Source organism: Pleurodeles waltl, chromosome 8 (assembly GCF_031143425.1).
Source record: "Pleurodeles waltl isolate 20211129_DDA chromosome 8, aPleWal1.hap1.20221129, whole genome shotgun sequence".
Taxonomy (NCBI): domain Eukaryota; kingdom Metazoa; phylum Chordata; class Amphibia; order Caudata; family Salamandridae; genus Pleurodeles; species Pleurodeles waltl.
The window spans coordinates 859,165,254-859,182,523 of NC_090447.1; the positions used below are offsets into that span (position 1 = coordinate 859,165,254).

The window sequence follows — 17,270 nt, forward strand, 5'->3', positions numbered from 1 at the left end:
GGATGGGCACTTGAAGGCATCGCAGTAGCCACAAGGGGGTGAGTACAGATTCTGAAACCTGACTTTGCGCATGTTAAAGGTTACCTGGGTGGGGGATGTGGGCTGTGGGTGCCCCTAGGCCAGGGCGAAGAAGGCAGGGTAGGTCCCTTGTTGGGCAGGCTCTGGAGCACTCCTACCCCATGTTAGAGGGCATCTACTACTGGGCATGGTCCTGTGAGTTTCAGGTGTGCAGCTGATTGGCGGTAGGCATTGTACCCCATGGGCTGGTGACTATCTTAGTAACTGGTAGTGCATGGCCTAATTCATGGGGCTGCTCCCTGTGTGTTGTGTACGCCAACGGGGGTGGTGTTGCTGGCATTGACCAAGTGTATCCTCTGTTCCTCCCCCCACTTTTTGTTTTGTCATCCTGTCCTTGTGTGCATTTGCATCATATGGTGGAGGAGCAGAGGCACCGGTGACGGAGGGAGCTGCATCCCACGTGGGTCTGGAGGCCAAATTCACCGACGGTGACGGCACCAGTGGGACGGAGGGCGAGGGGAGCACCACAACGGGGACCAGAAGGGACACCACAGACAGCGACTCCTCCTCCGTTGGATGCTCCCTGGCAATGGCAGACACCACTGTGCCCACCCCAACAACAGGTACAGCCGCCACCCCCCCCCACCAGCACCGCTCTCCCAGGAGCCCTTCAGCATGTTTCCCATGCCCCCTCACCCAGGAGGGTGGGCATCTCCTTTGCCCCAGGCACCTCATGCCCAGCCCCGGTCAGCCCTGCTGCCCTCAGTGAGGAGACTGTTGACCTCCTGAGATCCCTCACTGTTGGGAAGCCAACCATTCTGAATGTCATGCAGGGTGTCGAGAGGCATTTGCAACAAACAAATGCATACCTGGAGGGCATTCACTCTGGCGTGGCGGCCCAACAGAGAGCATTTCAGGCTGTGGCCTTAGCACTGATGGCATCCCTTGTCACTGTCTCTAGCCTTACCCCCCCAACTTCCTCTACCCAGTCCCAATCTCCTCAACCCCAGCCTATCCCAAGCACATCTTCAGAACAGCATTCACCCAAATCACCACACAAAAGTGGCTCAGGCAAACACAAGCACCACACTTCATCTCACAGGCACTCACACAAGCACCATCCCCATGCAGACACACCAACATCCACTGCCTCCACTGTGTCCCACTCCTCCTCGTCATCCACCTCCCTCCCAGTAGCGTCTCCACTCACACCTGCATGCACTACATCCTCATCCACCTCCTCCATCACCAGCACGCCCATCCAACGCATCCCTCACTGGCAGTCACTACCCCCACATCCATCCACATGTCCCCTGTGTCCTCTCCCAGTGTGTCGGTTACCCCTCCTCCCAAAGTACACAAACGCAAGCACCCACCCACCCACAGCCATCCACCTCACAACAACATCCAGCACATGTACCTGCACCCAAACACAGCAGACAGACACCTCCCACAACCACTTCCTCTTCTTCCACTCTCAAACCCTCTCCCCCTTCCTTCCCCAGTGTCTCTAAAAAGCTTCTCCTTGCAAACATTGACCTTTTCCCTTTCCCTCCCCTCTGTCCTTCCCCTCAGGATAGGGTGTCCATAACCAAACCCACCACCTCAGGCACCAGGTCGACGTCCGCTGTGGTTCCTGCAGCTAACAGAGGACACCCTAGCCAGTGTGCCACCAACACCTGCCAAGGACAAAACCATTCTGCCACCTGCCAAGGTGAAGAGGGGGACAGCATGCAGCAAAGGGAAGGAGCACCAACCACCCAGCAAGACTACCTGAAAGACTCCAGCTGCCAGACCCAAGGTGACACCACCATCTGCCAAGGTGAGGAGGGGGCAGAAAAAAACAGGCAATGCACTTCAGCCATCAGAGGCTGCAGGTGAAGCCTGGTGGCTACCAGCACAACCACCAGCACCGCCACCTGCACCGTGGCCAGCACCACCGGCAGCCCCCGCTAGCACTGCCACAAGCACCGCCACCTGCACTGCCGCAAGCACCACTACTGTCAGCAGCAGCAGCTCCAGTGGTCAGCCATCTGAGGCTGCAGGAGAAGGGCTGGGGCTCCAACCACCACTGGCAGCACCGACACCTGCACCACGACCAGAACCGCCACCTGCACCACTCCTAGCACCGACACTAGCACCGCCGCAAGCACCGTTGCAAGCACCGCCACCTGCACCGCTGACAGTAGCACCATTACCAGCAGCGGCAGCCCCAGTTGGCAGCCGTCCGAGGCTGCAGGAGAAGGGATGGAGCCTCCCACCACCACTGGCAGCACCCCCCACCAGCACTGACACTACAACAAGTATGCAGCCTTAGCTGCCACAGGATGGAGTCTAGCCCTGCCTCCATGGACTATCATGCAACCTGATCCCTGTAATTCTTGCGCCTATGACAGCCAGGTGAGGGACTGTGAACTGCCACACCCAAGTGTTGCATCACTGGGCACAAAGTCCCCTCCAGAACCAGTGGAGAAAGGCATCCACTCACCCAATCCTTGGCAGGATGAAGCAGAATGGGCACAAAGCCCCCTCCAGAACCAGTGGAGAAAGGCACCCACTCGAGAGACTGTGGACTTGCACTCCCCAGGACCAAGCAGTGGGCAAACCACGCACTTGAGAGACTGTGGCTTTGCACTCCCCAGGACCAAGCAGTGGGCAAATCACCCACTTGAGAGACTGTGGCCTTGCACTCCCCAGGACCAAGCAGTGGGCAAACCACCCACTTGAGAAATTGTGGCTTTGCACTCCCCAGGACCAAGCAGTAGGCAAACCACCCACTTGAGAGACTGTGGCCTTGCACTCCCCAGGACCAAGCAGTGGGCATGGAGCCCCCTCGAGGAGCAGTGGCATTATTCCATCTTCCGGCTGAGGTGCCCCCCTTCCCAATCCCCCTGATGTGCCTGTGCGTTTTTGACCTGATGCCTCTGCAGTGTTCTCTCTGTATTGAGGCAGGAGTCAAGTGTGGGCTTGGCCCATAATTTTTGGCCAAGTGGCCCATGGACATTTTGAATGGACAATGTACTGCCTTATGTACATATTGTATATTTTTGTAAATACTTGTTTTCCATTTATTATGTATATCTGCCTATTTCTAATATATCACTGATTTGACTCTATTCCTTTTGTCCTTGCTTTCTTCCAGAGGGTTACGGGGTATAAATGTAATGTTGATGCATGTTTTTGTATGTATTGTGTTGTGGGTGAGGTTGGGGGTGGGGGCGTTGCATGTTGCGTGTGTGTCACTCTCTTTCCCCCCTTCCCCTGTGTACTAGGTGCCGTACTCACCGTGGTCGTCGCTGCCGCCTTTTGTATTCCTGGTAGATGAGGAGGTACACCAGCATAGGGAGGACCTGCAGCTCGGGCTTCATGGCGTCCTGGTTCTTCGTTTGTGTCGAGCGGTGAGTGGTTTTCCTTCCAAGTTCTGTTTCCACCGTGCTTTTGATGGCGTTGGTACTGCCCCAGAAAAGCTGGTGGATTGGCGGGTTGTGATGGGGTGGGCAGTACATTGACTTCCGCCTGTCTGTTGGCGGTGACCGCCGCGGTGTTTGTTGCTACCGCTGTGGCGGTCGGAGTGTTAAAGTGGCTGTCTGTGTTGGAGGTTTCCACGGTGGTCGTGATCCCATTTTTTTTACCGCCGGCCTGTTGGCGGTATTACCGTCGTTTTAACACCGACCACCAGGGTTGTAATGAGGGCCGTAGTGTGTCCAGAATAGCAAGGCAACACAACAAGGACTAATAGGTAACTATAGATTTATTATTCTTAATTCCACATCTACGGACCTTGAAGATATATATTTATCATTAAGGTACATATATGTGGTGTCAAGTTTAGTAAAACTTCGCTTACCCATAGAAATGTACCTTCACAAGATTTTTGTCCTCGATATTCTTGACATTATATTTTGTCCACACAATATTTTGGACTCAATAATGTGTCCAAACTTGAGTGGAGTAGCTGAACCTTTCTTGTGGTGTAGCAGAGAAGTGTCTCCACGTGGGAAATGATTGCCAAGTGAAGAAAATAAAATAACATAAATAAATGTGAAACTGCAGCTTAATGCTAACTTTAGCACTGCATATTATCTGTTCTGTAAAGGTTGGTTGACAAGGAATTGGAAAAAAGTAGTGAATTGTACACTGCATTGGCATGTATATTCCTGTTAAAAAGTAAAGACGTCATAGTGACTCATTTGCCTTTGGGAGTAAAAATTCAGAGGTTATTTAAATTTCCCACTCCTCTGCATATTTGATTTACCTATATGTATCTGACACTCATAAATGTATAGAGCCTTATTCTCAAATGTGACACTCGTTCAGTAGGAGGACTTACACCTATGTTCCAAGAAAGTACTCTTGACTTACTCCAGGAATTTAGAAATAAACTGGAAGTAGATGAGTGAATCATGCTACTCCTAGCATAACCCCTTTCATTCAGGTCACAGAAATCAAGCAGAATGTGTATTTCTTAAAATTTTTAATTCTCCTAAAACAGATGCTCATGTTCCTGTAATATAAATTGCATTTCTTGGTAATTCGCCTGAAATACTCTGGCCCAGATTAGCATCATTTTTTTAACGCTAATTCAGCACAAACCTAACTCCATATTTAAATTTTGATGCTAGACTAGTCACCTTGCGTCAATGAGATGCAGGTGGGAGTTCCCATCCAAAAAATGACTCTAAGACCCTAGCGCCTTATTTATGCTCCGTGCAAAAATGGTGCACGGGAGGGAGGTATCCTAAATAATGGCACTAAGCTTGCTTATTTAACATCTGGGTCAGGGGAGGCGTTAGGAGACCTATGGACCCATTTCCATGATCAAACACCATGGAAAGAGCCCACAGGTGCCCTCCCAAGCCCTAGGAATACCCCCGCCCCCACCAGAGGGACACCGAAGGATGGGGGACCCCATCCTAGGTAAGTAGGGTGAGTAGAGGTCAGCATTTTAATATTATTTTTCAAAGTGCCATTGGGGGGCCCTCAAATGGGCCCCCCTACATGGCACCGGGTGCAATGGCCATGCCCAGGGGACCCTTGTCCCCTGTGCTGGCCACTAGGATGGTGGGCATGAGTCCAAGTCATGTGGTATGGATGGCTTTGCACCAAGAAATGACGCTAGGCTGGTTAGAGTCATTTCTTTTTACTCTAACCACCCTAACATCCTGTTTTAGTGCAAAATACCCTTCTCTCATACCGCCACCCCTACCTGGCTAACGTCAATTTCCATGATGTTAGCCCACCCTTTGCGCCAGATTGCACCATTCCATAAATTTGGTGCCCGGCTTGCAGCCTGGAATTGCACAAGCTGGCGTTATACTTTTTGACGCAAAACTGTGCAAATGCAGTTTTGCGTCAAAAAGTATAAATATGGGCCTCCTTGTTACATATGCCGTGCTCACTTTGGACCTTATTTACTCAGACTAGGGGGTTTGCTTACAAGTCCCTTGCGCCGCCAGTGTGTATCTTTTTATATGGGAAAAAGGGACACACCTGCGCCACAAGGGGCTTTGTGACTTACTGTTATAGCTCTACTCACCCACCCAAAACTCCTGGTATACTCATGAATTTCAAGAGTGACTTAGGAGTACTGGTAGCTTATTCCTGGATTACTCCTATAACTCAGAAGAAAGTCTGGAGTGCTACAATAGTAAGTCAAAACAAAATATTTGTGAATCGGGCCCTCAGTGTCTGCATGGAATAAAGTATGTCACACATACATGACAGATCTTTATGCACATGTGGCATGCACATTAGTTTTTTTTCACATATGTGATTTGTGCACTGTGTTTTAATTATGTACAACTCTACAGGCTTTTTGTAGGCCAAGGGGTATATTTGCAAGGCCCTCGGACCACCTTGCACTGCCCTAGCATCATTTTTTTTATGCTAAGGCGGCGTTAAGGAGGCCTTTCTCTCACGCCACATTCACAAAGTGGCACAATGCTTGCATTGCACCACTTTGTAAACCCTTACACCCCATTATGCCTGTGCCAGGCATAATGTATGCAAGGGGGACCTTCTGACGCAGGGAGGCCCGAAAAAATGGCACAGTGAAATTTACAACATTTCACTGCGCCATTTTTTCTATCATTTTTAATGGCTGCTCAGGGCAGGAGTTAAAATGACACACCCTTTTTAATCAATGGGCCTCCCTGGGCTTTGCTGCACTAGCGTCAAATTTTTTACCGCTAGTGCAGCAAAGTGCTATAATAGCATCAAAAATGTTGACGCTATTGTCTTAATGACTGCCAAGATGTGCCATATTGTAAATACGGCACAATCATGATGTTGTTAGGTGGGGCAGGGGCGACGCAAGAAAGTGGCACATCGTGACGATTCTTGTAAATATACCCCTCAAGTGTCTCACTGTGGAGCAAAATGTTTTATGCCTTTGGTCTCAGGTCAGGGCCAGCTCTAGGGTGGTGCAACTAGTGCAGCCATGCCTAACGCTCAGTTCAGGAGGGGGCACTGTTTGTAGAAATAATTTACATATGTAAAAGCACCCTGCTACCGAGTTCCTTGTGTGCAGTGCTTAATTTGTGCCAGTGGTTGCCGATTCTCAGCACCGGGACTTAATTGTCAACAGTACATGGTGGTGCTATTTGTGTAATTTAAAGATGAACAGAACAACAGTTATTTATTAATTAATTAATTCTACATTACAACAACTAATGCCTACCACCTAAGCCAATCTTATAGGTTTGGGGGCCTCAAACAGTACACATTATCAGATTTGTAGTCATGTGATGATTAGTAGTTATGTAGGTATCATTTGTAATGCTGGCAGGGGCAATGGGTGGTTCAAGCTGTGGTGGCCTCCTTAGGAGGGCCCTGGCACTTAGTTGTTTTTCAAATTAAGCGCTGTGTGTGTATCCTGCAGTTTTCAGACAACAATACAAATGTCAAGATGACTCCAGTAGACTCTAGTGGATAATGTTCCTGCTGGAGAGAGATCACAGTTTTATCTAGTGGCAGTTTTGACTCATTATAAATTAGTGCTGATGGATAATATGCCTGCTGAAAAGAACGTGTACCATGCAGATGGCAGTACTGTATTTAACGTGGATAACTGTGAGTTACTGCTTTTGTCACAGAGATCATTTTGTTACTTGTGTTACTTGCAGTGCATAAGTTACAACTCTAATATAGCATTGTGTCCTATGAATTGCCATCAAAGAGCTGCATGCAAACTGCACGGTGTAGGATAGAATGCCATGGCCTCCCCATCTCTCCCCGTCTTTCATTATCGTAACGTTTCTCAATAGGGTTTGTTAGGTTGGAAATACATTCTTATGATGTGAGAGAGAGGTTGTAGAAAAATGAGGGGACCTGTTAGAGGGTGATAGCGAGGGAACTAGTGACAAAGGAGGTGGTGGGGGGGGGGGGAAGATTGTCACAATGGACGCCTCCATCGTTAAAGAAGGCCCTGCCCGAGGTGTAAGTCTTCATTACTAGCAGCACGGAACCTTGTGCACACGTGCAGCTGGTGTCCCCTTGAGCTTATAAGCAAAGGTGCTTGCATGATTAATACCCTGGTCCCCTCCGGCAGTCCATCGCGCATGGCGCCCACGTATCACTGGACAGGATGTGGCACTTCATTGTCATTTGTAACCTGCAGCGTCCGTGATGGATGAGGCCGAAATGTTTCACAATTTAGTAGCCATTTTCCCTTCTGACACCTTGAGCCTATATTTATGGTGATGGTTTTGTAGCTATTTGTACCTCCCTCACCCTGAACGTAACGCCCACAGACCACTTTTCTGAATGCACGCTATTAAAGCAGCCTTCCAGGACAACAACACAGTTGAGAAACACGAGGCATGAGCTTGAAAAGGTCACAGGAACAAGCGAGACACGGCCCTTCCTGATCAGTCCTTGATTGTAATATACTTTGCTCTGCTTGAGTAGTCTCGCGCCCGGCTGACATTTCAGACCGAGATCAATTTCTACTCGTGCCTCTATTAATTATCAGGTCAATGGAAGCCATACTGCAATTTAATTGTGTGTCTCTGACCTCCCACTCGGCTGATGAGCATGTTATAAATACAGCTCGCGACTCAAGGTTTGCTCCAAGGGGAGGGAGGTGTTGTCGAGAGGGGGCATTGCAACAGCGTCTCCTTCAGCAGAAAGTCTAGAGCCACCTAAAATTAAAGCTAGGTACAAACGCGTAAACAACAGAATATTATAACCACTGATAAACGTTACACAGCACACAGTAAAAATATCAAATTTTCTCTTGTTTCTGAAGAAAAAAGTGTTACTTTTACCAGGCTCAACGATACACGTTTAATGTCTGGATTCTTGAGTAAGGGGGCGCCCTTGAGATGGGCATCGTGCTGCCACCTCCTTCTTTTCTCTCAAAAATCCAGACATGGAACAAGCAGAATTTTGTTCCCTACACTCCAAATTGGATTCCCTTAATTTACCTATTGGTAGAAGGCTTTGCAGCTGTGAGAAGGTTACATAAATATCTAGCATCTCTGTAATGGTTGAATGAGGGTGGCCAGTTGACACAGCCTCAGGGACAGGAAGAGTTATGTAATGATACTGGAATTTCATTAATTCTCAACATTCTTATGAGATTAGTGTCTTAAATTGTTTCATTCCATGAATGTACCTCTACTCCCATGAACTCAGGAGCAACGCTGAGCATGTTTTGAGGCACAGGTTTGCATTAATGTACAAATATGACCACATCAATCCCATCCTGATAACCCTTGATTGGCTCCCCTGGTCAGTCCGCCCAAAATTCAAAATCAGATGCATTAACAGCAAAGCCATCATGCCAAGCACCCCTCATATCTCATGGACAAACTGATCATTTGTGGCAGTTCTTGGCACAACCACAGCCAGAACACCATCAGAATGGAGCCCAAGAATTGGACAAAAGAAGAACAAGGCAACAGTTTTTCTCCAACTTGCACTTGGGATCTGGAATTTGTCCTTATAGCTATCAAGTTTGCTGCAATCCTGCTCCATTTTATGAAAGCGCTAAGGATGCACCTTGTAGTATTCAACTCGGGAGACAGATCTTTTCAAGAAGATTTATTCAAGGAAACCAGGTACCGTGCTGCAGTCTGAACTGCATAGCCTCTGTCTCTCAAACTCCTTCAGGCTAAAATCACCCGCGCATTCCAACATGGAATGTTGTATCCTTCCAATGCCTCACAGGGCATATACCCTGCAGCAGAACACAGAGCACTGATTACTACATTATCCCTTCCTTCGCATAAATGTGAACATGAAATAACAGTAATGAACAATAATGAATAACCATCAACAAACTCACATAGGTACACCTTATTAATTGTAAATAGCATTTAAAAGAAACAGTTTTTTTTTTTTAAACTGCATAAATATTTCAACACTAAAATAATATGTTGTTAACTAAGGAAATAAAACTTAGCATAAAAAAATGGAACAAAAAAACACACTTAAGAAACACACCAATTTGAGGAAATGAACCATCCAATATATTGCATACAGCAATGAATACACAATCCCATCAGGTCACTAAGATCTAAACCTCACAGGAATCGAAATTTGACGTTTGCTCCTACGAGCTTGTACTGTTGTTTCTGCCAACTCTGTGTCAGGAAAACTATGAGAACTACACTCAATTCCATTTCCTTAATTCATGACAGCTTCTTTTGACCTTCCTCAAACAAAGCAGCATTCTTTACTTTGAACATCCTTGCCTTATTCCACCAATTTTTGCTCCCAATCCGAATGGCATTTCCACACACTTTGTCAACCACTCTCGGTTCATAATATTTAGTTACATCCTTCCTTATTTAAACAGGTGCTTTAATGCACACCACATCACCCACCTCAATCTGTTGTTGAGAAACTCTCTTCCTGACATCAAAATACTGTTTCTGAAGCTGCTATGACTTTTCCACAATCTGTCTAGCAACATCATCAACACCATCCATGACATCCATCTTCAACCACCTAGATATCCATCCCGGACAAATTTTTGTAGAAGGTTTCCGACCCCTTAACATTTCAAATGGAGATATATTAGTTGAAGAATAAGGAGTGTTGCAGTAAATCCAAAGCATTGAACGTACAGCAATTTGCACTACACATTTCCTCGTAATTGCCCATTGTGCACTATTGTTTTAGATCTGTTTCATTCTTTCAACTAACCATTGGTTTGTGGATGGTACAGAGAACTTCTTGAATGGGTAATCCCCCCTTGTTTAAAACATTTTTGAAATTTCATACTGACAAACTGAATACCATTGTCTGAAACCATGGAGGAAGGAAAACTTTCTCTCAAGAAAATGTCTTTCAAGAAATCGACAATATTTTTTGAAGATGGTTCACTAATGAAATGAATTTCAAGCCTCTTCGAATAATAATCAATGACCGCCACGGCATATCTAGAAGCAGATAGCAAGATAGTGAATAGACCCACTAAATCAACACCTAGATTCTCCCAAGGTCTTTTTGGAAGTCCTATTGGCTGCATGGGTGGAGTTCTCACCTTAAACCCCTTCTCAGAATTGGCACATAGCACACAATCATCTACAACTTGTTCCACTGTACTGTCCATGAAAGGCCATGAAAACTACTCATGCAGCCTATGCTTTGTCAAAGTTTTACCTAAATGACCCTTGTGCGCGCAATCGATCAGTCTCATTCATAGGCTTACAGGAGGCACTAGTTTCCCGCAACGCATGAGGATGCCATCTTCATTCGATAATTCGAGAGAACCTTTGAGAAAAGTCTCAAACTGATAACTGAGATTCCTCACTTTAGGCCAACCTTCTTTCACATACTCCATAACGTTTAGCAAAACTTCACCCTTCGATACTTCATCCCTCCATTCCTTCTCACTGACGGCGCACATGTCTTCCAAATCAATTGAAGCAATAAAACAACTCTCTTGCTTTTCTTCCTCAAAAATGCAAAAAAAGCAATAGGGAATCTGGACAGAAAATCAGCTATCCCATTTTTGCTACCTGGAACATATGTGACATTGAAATCATACTGTAATAATTTTGTACAAAACCTGGCTATCCTTGGGGTATGATCATTGCACTTGTCTCCTGACAGTATAGCAACTAATGGACTATAATCGGTGTGTAGCTCAAAATGCCTACCCCAGACATAGGGATGACATTTCCTGATAGCCCACCAACAAGCCAAAAACACCCCTCATATCTCACGGACAAACTCACCATTTCTGGCAGTTCGTGGCACAATCACAGCCAGGACACCATTAGACTGGAGGCCAAGAAGTGCACAAAAGAAAAAACAAGGCAACAGTTTTTATCCAACTATGCACTTGGGATCTCTAACTTCGTCCATTTATCCACCAGGTTTGCTCCAATTCTGCTCCATTTTATGAAAGCGCTAAGGATGCACCTCTAGAAAGAAAACTTCACCACAGTACAGCAACAATCAAGATCTTCTCACAGAATACAGCAATCAATCATTCATTGGCCATATTTTTGCCTTTCACCCTGTACAATGCTTTGCTGCCTTCAGTCATTTTCCTACTATACAAATGCCACGTTCATACATTCATAAATGTTTAAATACATACACACATACTAACTTCACATACTAAATGCATGTTGAAACTATGCGGTCTTTACAGCTGAATTAACTTTTGATGATTTTACATTGCTTATTCAAGACCCAAAATGTATGAAACAAAACTGAACCGTCTCATAATCATATAGAAGTGAAGTTACTGCCCTTCTGCTACTTGATCTCTTCTCTTCCTACGAGACAGACACCACAACCCTTTCCTACTGAGACAAGAGATTCTTGGCATCCAAGAAAACAATCCTAAATCCCTTGAACTGAAATGAACATGCAAGGCGGCCTATGAATCAAGGTAAACAGAAGCAAAGCTTCCTCTTCTGGGAATGATGCCAATTCACACTGCGCTGAATGAGCCGACAGGCAGTCAAAAGGTATGCAGGGCAGCAGAAAGCTAAAATGACTAAATGCTTCGGCATCCTTTTTAAGCAATGGTAATGTGATTCAAGTATATGTAGGTGTTAGTATATCTTTTGCATACTGATGACTTGTGCATACAAGCATTGGTTTAGTAATTGCATTATGTTGTCATTTGCATACATGCTTTCTTATTAGCAAAAGTTTGTAAATCTGAATAAATCTTACTGCGAGTGCCCACTCGTGTGTCTATCATATCCTACTGTAGTAGAAATCACAACCTGTAGGGCAGGGGTCTTCAAACTGGGGATCGAGACCCCCCTATTGGAGCCTCAATTGATTCAAGGGGGAGCGCCAGGATCATGCTGAAGACAGGGCTTTGTTTTAAGCAGAAAAAAATGACCAGCGCTAAACCGCTCTCTAATGAGCCATCACTAACATGCTTTGTCATATCCAAGCTGGGAGTATGTGTGAAAAGCAAAGGGACTCCAAATACTCTTCCAAACCCCCAGGCTTGCCTGACCGGAACAGTATTTTATTGCATTTTTTAACAGAACTTCACTGCAATGTTTAAATAAGTCTAGGCATATTTAAACAATTCCAATTTAATAGAATAATTGTGAAAAAGTTGGAGAGGTCGATGATTTATTTTTCCTACTGGGGGGGGCGGGGCATTAAAAAGTTTGAAGACCACTGCTGTAGGGATGAATTGCTTACAATGGGCGTTATGCACAACGGTAGCACTTTTGAGTATATTTATATTTTTTAGTAAGTTTACTATTTTTCAGTATTCACAAACTCAGAGAAAATGTCACTACTAAAAAAACAGTAGTAAGTCCTTCACTACATATGGCCAACCAGTGCATCTGCAACACCCTCCCATAGAAAATAATTGAGAGAGTGACTTAAAATTAAATGCCATCGGAAATATTGTTAAATCAAATTAAATTATAAAACATATATACAAATTAATGCTATAATTTATACAAGTAGTGCATATATATCATTCAATAATAAAATACTCTACTAACATATTTTGAATTTTAAAAATAATGTAACAATACATTTTTGTAAAAATATTTAAACTCATTTTATGTCATTTCTATAAACCACTTTTATTAATTATTAATGCACATTTTTTCCCTAGATAGTAATTGTTTTTAACAAAAACTTCTGAAAAATAATTTTAATTTGATTTCATAGATTCCCATTAATTAAAGTTGCAATTCAAAATAATTTAATAGTGCAGTACCAGTTTTTGTATTTTGTTCTACATTAAAGTAGAACTATAATGTGATTTTCAGTTAATATTAACATATATATTTGTTTGCAAGTTAAAACATTTTTTTTGATTTTTCCAGTACTTTACCTTAGAGAAACTCTGCAGTTGGGGCAGAGATCTCCACATGGTAAAGGACAGGGAAAAATAAAAAACGTTTATTTAACTTGAAAATAAATAAGAAAAATATTTTTAACTGAAGGCTAAATTCTACATTTTGAAAGAAGTACATTCAAGAAGTTTCTCAGTATTGATTGGTCAATTCTTTGATGCAGTAGTGTAGTCTTAATATTTAGAACTCCATGGGTTTTTTCCTGTTTAAGAGCGACCCGTGTGTCATGATTGTAGTTGTAGCAGATGTGACTAAAAAAAGTTGATGATGTACAGTAGAGGGTTGAGGAAGGGATTGAAGAAGAGTGAGAGATGTTTGAACCTTTTGGTAAGCCAGAGTCTGTGCTGAAAGGCGATGAAATAAAATGTAAATAAAAAGCCAGATGATGCTATGTATGTCAAAGGAGATCCATTATAGGATGTATCTTATCTGTCAGTGAGAACACTATATTATGGAAAATTGGCGGGTTAAGACACATTAAGTTGGCAAAGTGTGCTACATTATAAAAGGCCCTAAACATGTGTGTCTGTCGACAAGATCCAGAGCACAACTGGAAGGGTAGAATACAGCATGGGCTAGGCATCATGGTGAGATGCGTTCAAAAAGGTCAAGTACAATGAGCTGTATGACTACAGCACTGAGCTGGGGTGAAAATGAACAACAACAATGGGGGCTACACAATGAAATCTGAGGATGTTTCAAAAGGTAAAAAGATAATAATACATGCTAACATGCTTATTTATATAGTACTACATAATAATACATTTTAAAAGCATTCTGGTTCGGGTGTTACCAGAGAAATCCAATGTTACTGGGCTCCAAATGGGAGAAGTAGAGTAATTTACTACTGGACAACAGGGTTCCCCTTATGCTGGAGCCCCCGAAACTGGGTTAATTATCGCCATTTAGCACTTAACTCTGAGAAGAGCACGACAGAGCAGTCCAAGTCTTACTCAGGGGATGGCAAGGGTTAGACACTCAGGAAACAAGACAACAAAGTGCTATCACTCAATAAAGCTACCACGTCAGTGAGTGCTTTACACTGTAAAATGCAGAGTATTTTCATTAATATGGAAAAATACTATGCACAACATGAGATATATAAAGAAAGCAGAATTCTTGCTCCTTCTATCCTCTATTGATGTAAGGGCTGCACACTAATCGCAAAGGTGTCTTTTTAGTGTTGGAATTCATGGCCAATATTAAATGTCCTAGAGTGTTTTCTCATGAACGTGGAAACAAAGACTGACAAATTGATGATCATTTACTTAATGGGACCAGTTCACACAGCATCCTCGCGAGCAAGGGCCCCATCAGACAAAAATGCAATGCATGGCCTCTGCCTTCTGCTAGATAAAGTTAAAGGCGGCCACTGTTGAGCTTGCTACTCTTCAATCGAAATGCATCTTGTTTCAGTTTGCTGAGATTTGTTCTACTGTTCAAAGGTGCAAGTTTTTATGACATTGAACTATGTCTTCTATTCAACTGCTCATGACAAAAGCAATGTCCATAAACCCAACGAGAAGAACCAGAGGAACCCTTCCAAACCCAAAACGCTTAACAGACACAAATGGAGTGAAAAGGACAACTTTCAGTTCAAGGTGGATTGTAGCCATGTCTATTGCAGTCGTCTAATTCATCTGCTACTGTGACGGACTACAGCTGGGTCTGGTGAGCATGCATCTGAATCACCCCTTATGCTTAGACAGAGATACTTCATAGCACTATAGGCACTCTAACAATTCAACCCCTGTCTCTTCTTTTCATCATTCCTGCACCACTCCCTACTCAATCATTGGTAAAAAACTTACATTACTTCCTTTTCTGGTTTGAGTGTATCTGATGTGTTGCTCCCCTATTACTGTTTTCATGGTCTTGGGTGGGCTGTATGTTACTTCGTGTTGGTTTAACAGCGCTTCCAATGGGTTGCTCCTTTGTCACTCCTGTCAGGCATTCAAGTATGAGTCTACATTGATCAGTTAAATGAGTGTGAAATTATTCTAGTTTCAGCTTCAATTTCTCACAAAACCCAAAATAAATATGGATAAATGCAGATAAAGTTAATTAACAGAATGTAAATATGCATAAACACATATGGAAATGTCAAATAAATAAATATATTTTTTTAAAAGGAGCCCTTCTTATACTGCTCCCAAGTAGTTTAACGGTGCCTCCAATGTGTTATTTGTCTGCTGTTCCTCTCTTGCTTGGGGTTAGATTTGATATAATATTTCTTGATGGTGAAAGAGTGTCTTCAGTGAGCTTCCCACCATAGCTCCTGTGTTTGCTTCTCTCCAGCTGCTGGGTAGATCCCACATAATTCTTCTTGATTTCTTTAAGGATCACTCCTCTGTTGCTCTATGGTATACTACGCATAAAGCACATTTTTGTTTGAGCAGTGCCTCCAACGGGTTGCTCTACTGCTGCTTCCATCACTACTGGGTAGACTCTACATAATGTTCCTTGGTCATTTGACAGTGTATTCAAAGATTTAGCTTTTTTGATACTACTGATGAGGTCGATATTCCACACTTAAGTGTATCAAGAATTGCTCTATACATGATGCTGCTCACTGAAAAAGAGCACTGTGTACCCACCATGTCATCAAACATCATGCACCACATCAACATGTCCCATAGGGGCAAACAATATGCTTTCAACCTTTGCACTTCTAAGGACACTCAGGAACATGATAAAGTCAATCAAAATGCACTGCCTCCATAACCTAAATGCATTGCGACATACAATCTGTTTAGCCAAAGGACTGCATAATATAATTGGATAAGAAGCCTAACAAACCCATTTTAAACATTAAAAAAAACTGTAACCATTATGCATGACCTAATCCTTTGTGCCAATGAAGTAGGGTGCTCCCATCTACCAAGCACTTTGAAGGATCATTATGGGCAGTCATTTTTATGTAAGTAAGTACCCATAGAACACTTGGCCTGGGCAACATTTTAAGTATGTAAGAGCAATCTAAGTAATTTCGCATTACTCTTGTGATGTGATTATCGGAATTACACAGTTGAGCCTGTTTGTAGAATTTTGAGTCATTTGGGGCAAAATGTCTACCCAAAAGCACAGAAACAGAGTGTATGCAGCTTATCGCTGGTGCAGTCCCTGTTCTGTTGCATTTAGCACTATTTTCTAAGCTCAAATGGAGGTAAGCAAATAGTGCTAAATTGCAGGGTTAGTGCCTGATGTAATTCTGCCTAATTGCGTATAATATTGCTGTAATTTTACAGAAATATGCTTCAGGAAATTATGCAAGTTACAACCAGTATTATAGAACGCATTCCTTCCACCAGCTTTTGAAATTGTTCCCTCCCTTATGAGACAGTGGAAAGTAAAACAAAATCATTTATTGGAGATTCTAATGCATTTACTGCATAAATGTGTAAAAGGATAAAAAACTAAGGCCCATATTTATACTTTTTTAGCGCCGCATTTGGGCCGCTTTTTGATGCAAAAGTGGCACAAACTTACAACAATCAATTGTATGTTGTACGTTTGTGCCGTTTTTGCGTAAAAAAATTACGCAAACGCGCAGCTACAAAAGTATAAATATGCTTAGGCCCATAGTTATCCTTTTTTTCACCGCTTTTGTGTCATTTTTTGACTCAAAAGCAGCGCAAACTTACAAAATATAATTGTATTTTGTAAGCTTGTGCCACTTTTGCGTCACAAAATGCTGTAAATGCGGCGCAAAAAAAGTATAAATATGGGCCTAACTGTTCTAGGTATGTTCTGTTCACTTCCACATGTTAGTCCATATGTTGACAGGGAGCCTGTGTACTTATTGGCCATTAATTACTTGTCTAACACATTTTAAAGTACTAAGATAATTTTCAGCTAATAGCCTAACACATTTCCTTACTTGTCGACAGGCATTTTCTAGTCATATGTTTCATATTCCTCTGTAAAATTAGAATTATAAGCAAT

At 43.4% G+C, this 17,270-nt stretch overlaps 1 protein-coding gene across 2 annotated transcripts in view; it reads right to left on the reverse strand.

Moving 5' to 3' along the window:
* GPC6 (glypican 6) overlaps positions 1-17,270 on the reverse strand; it is a 3,616,389-nt gene that overhangs the window by 1,107,133 nt on the left and 2,491,986 nt on the right. The gene's annotated exons all lie outside the window — the stretch shown is intronic.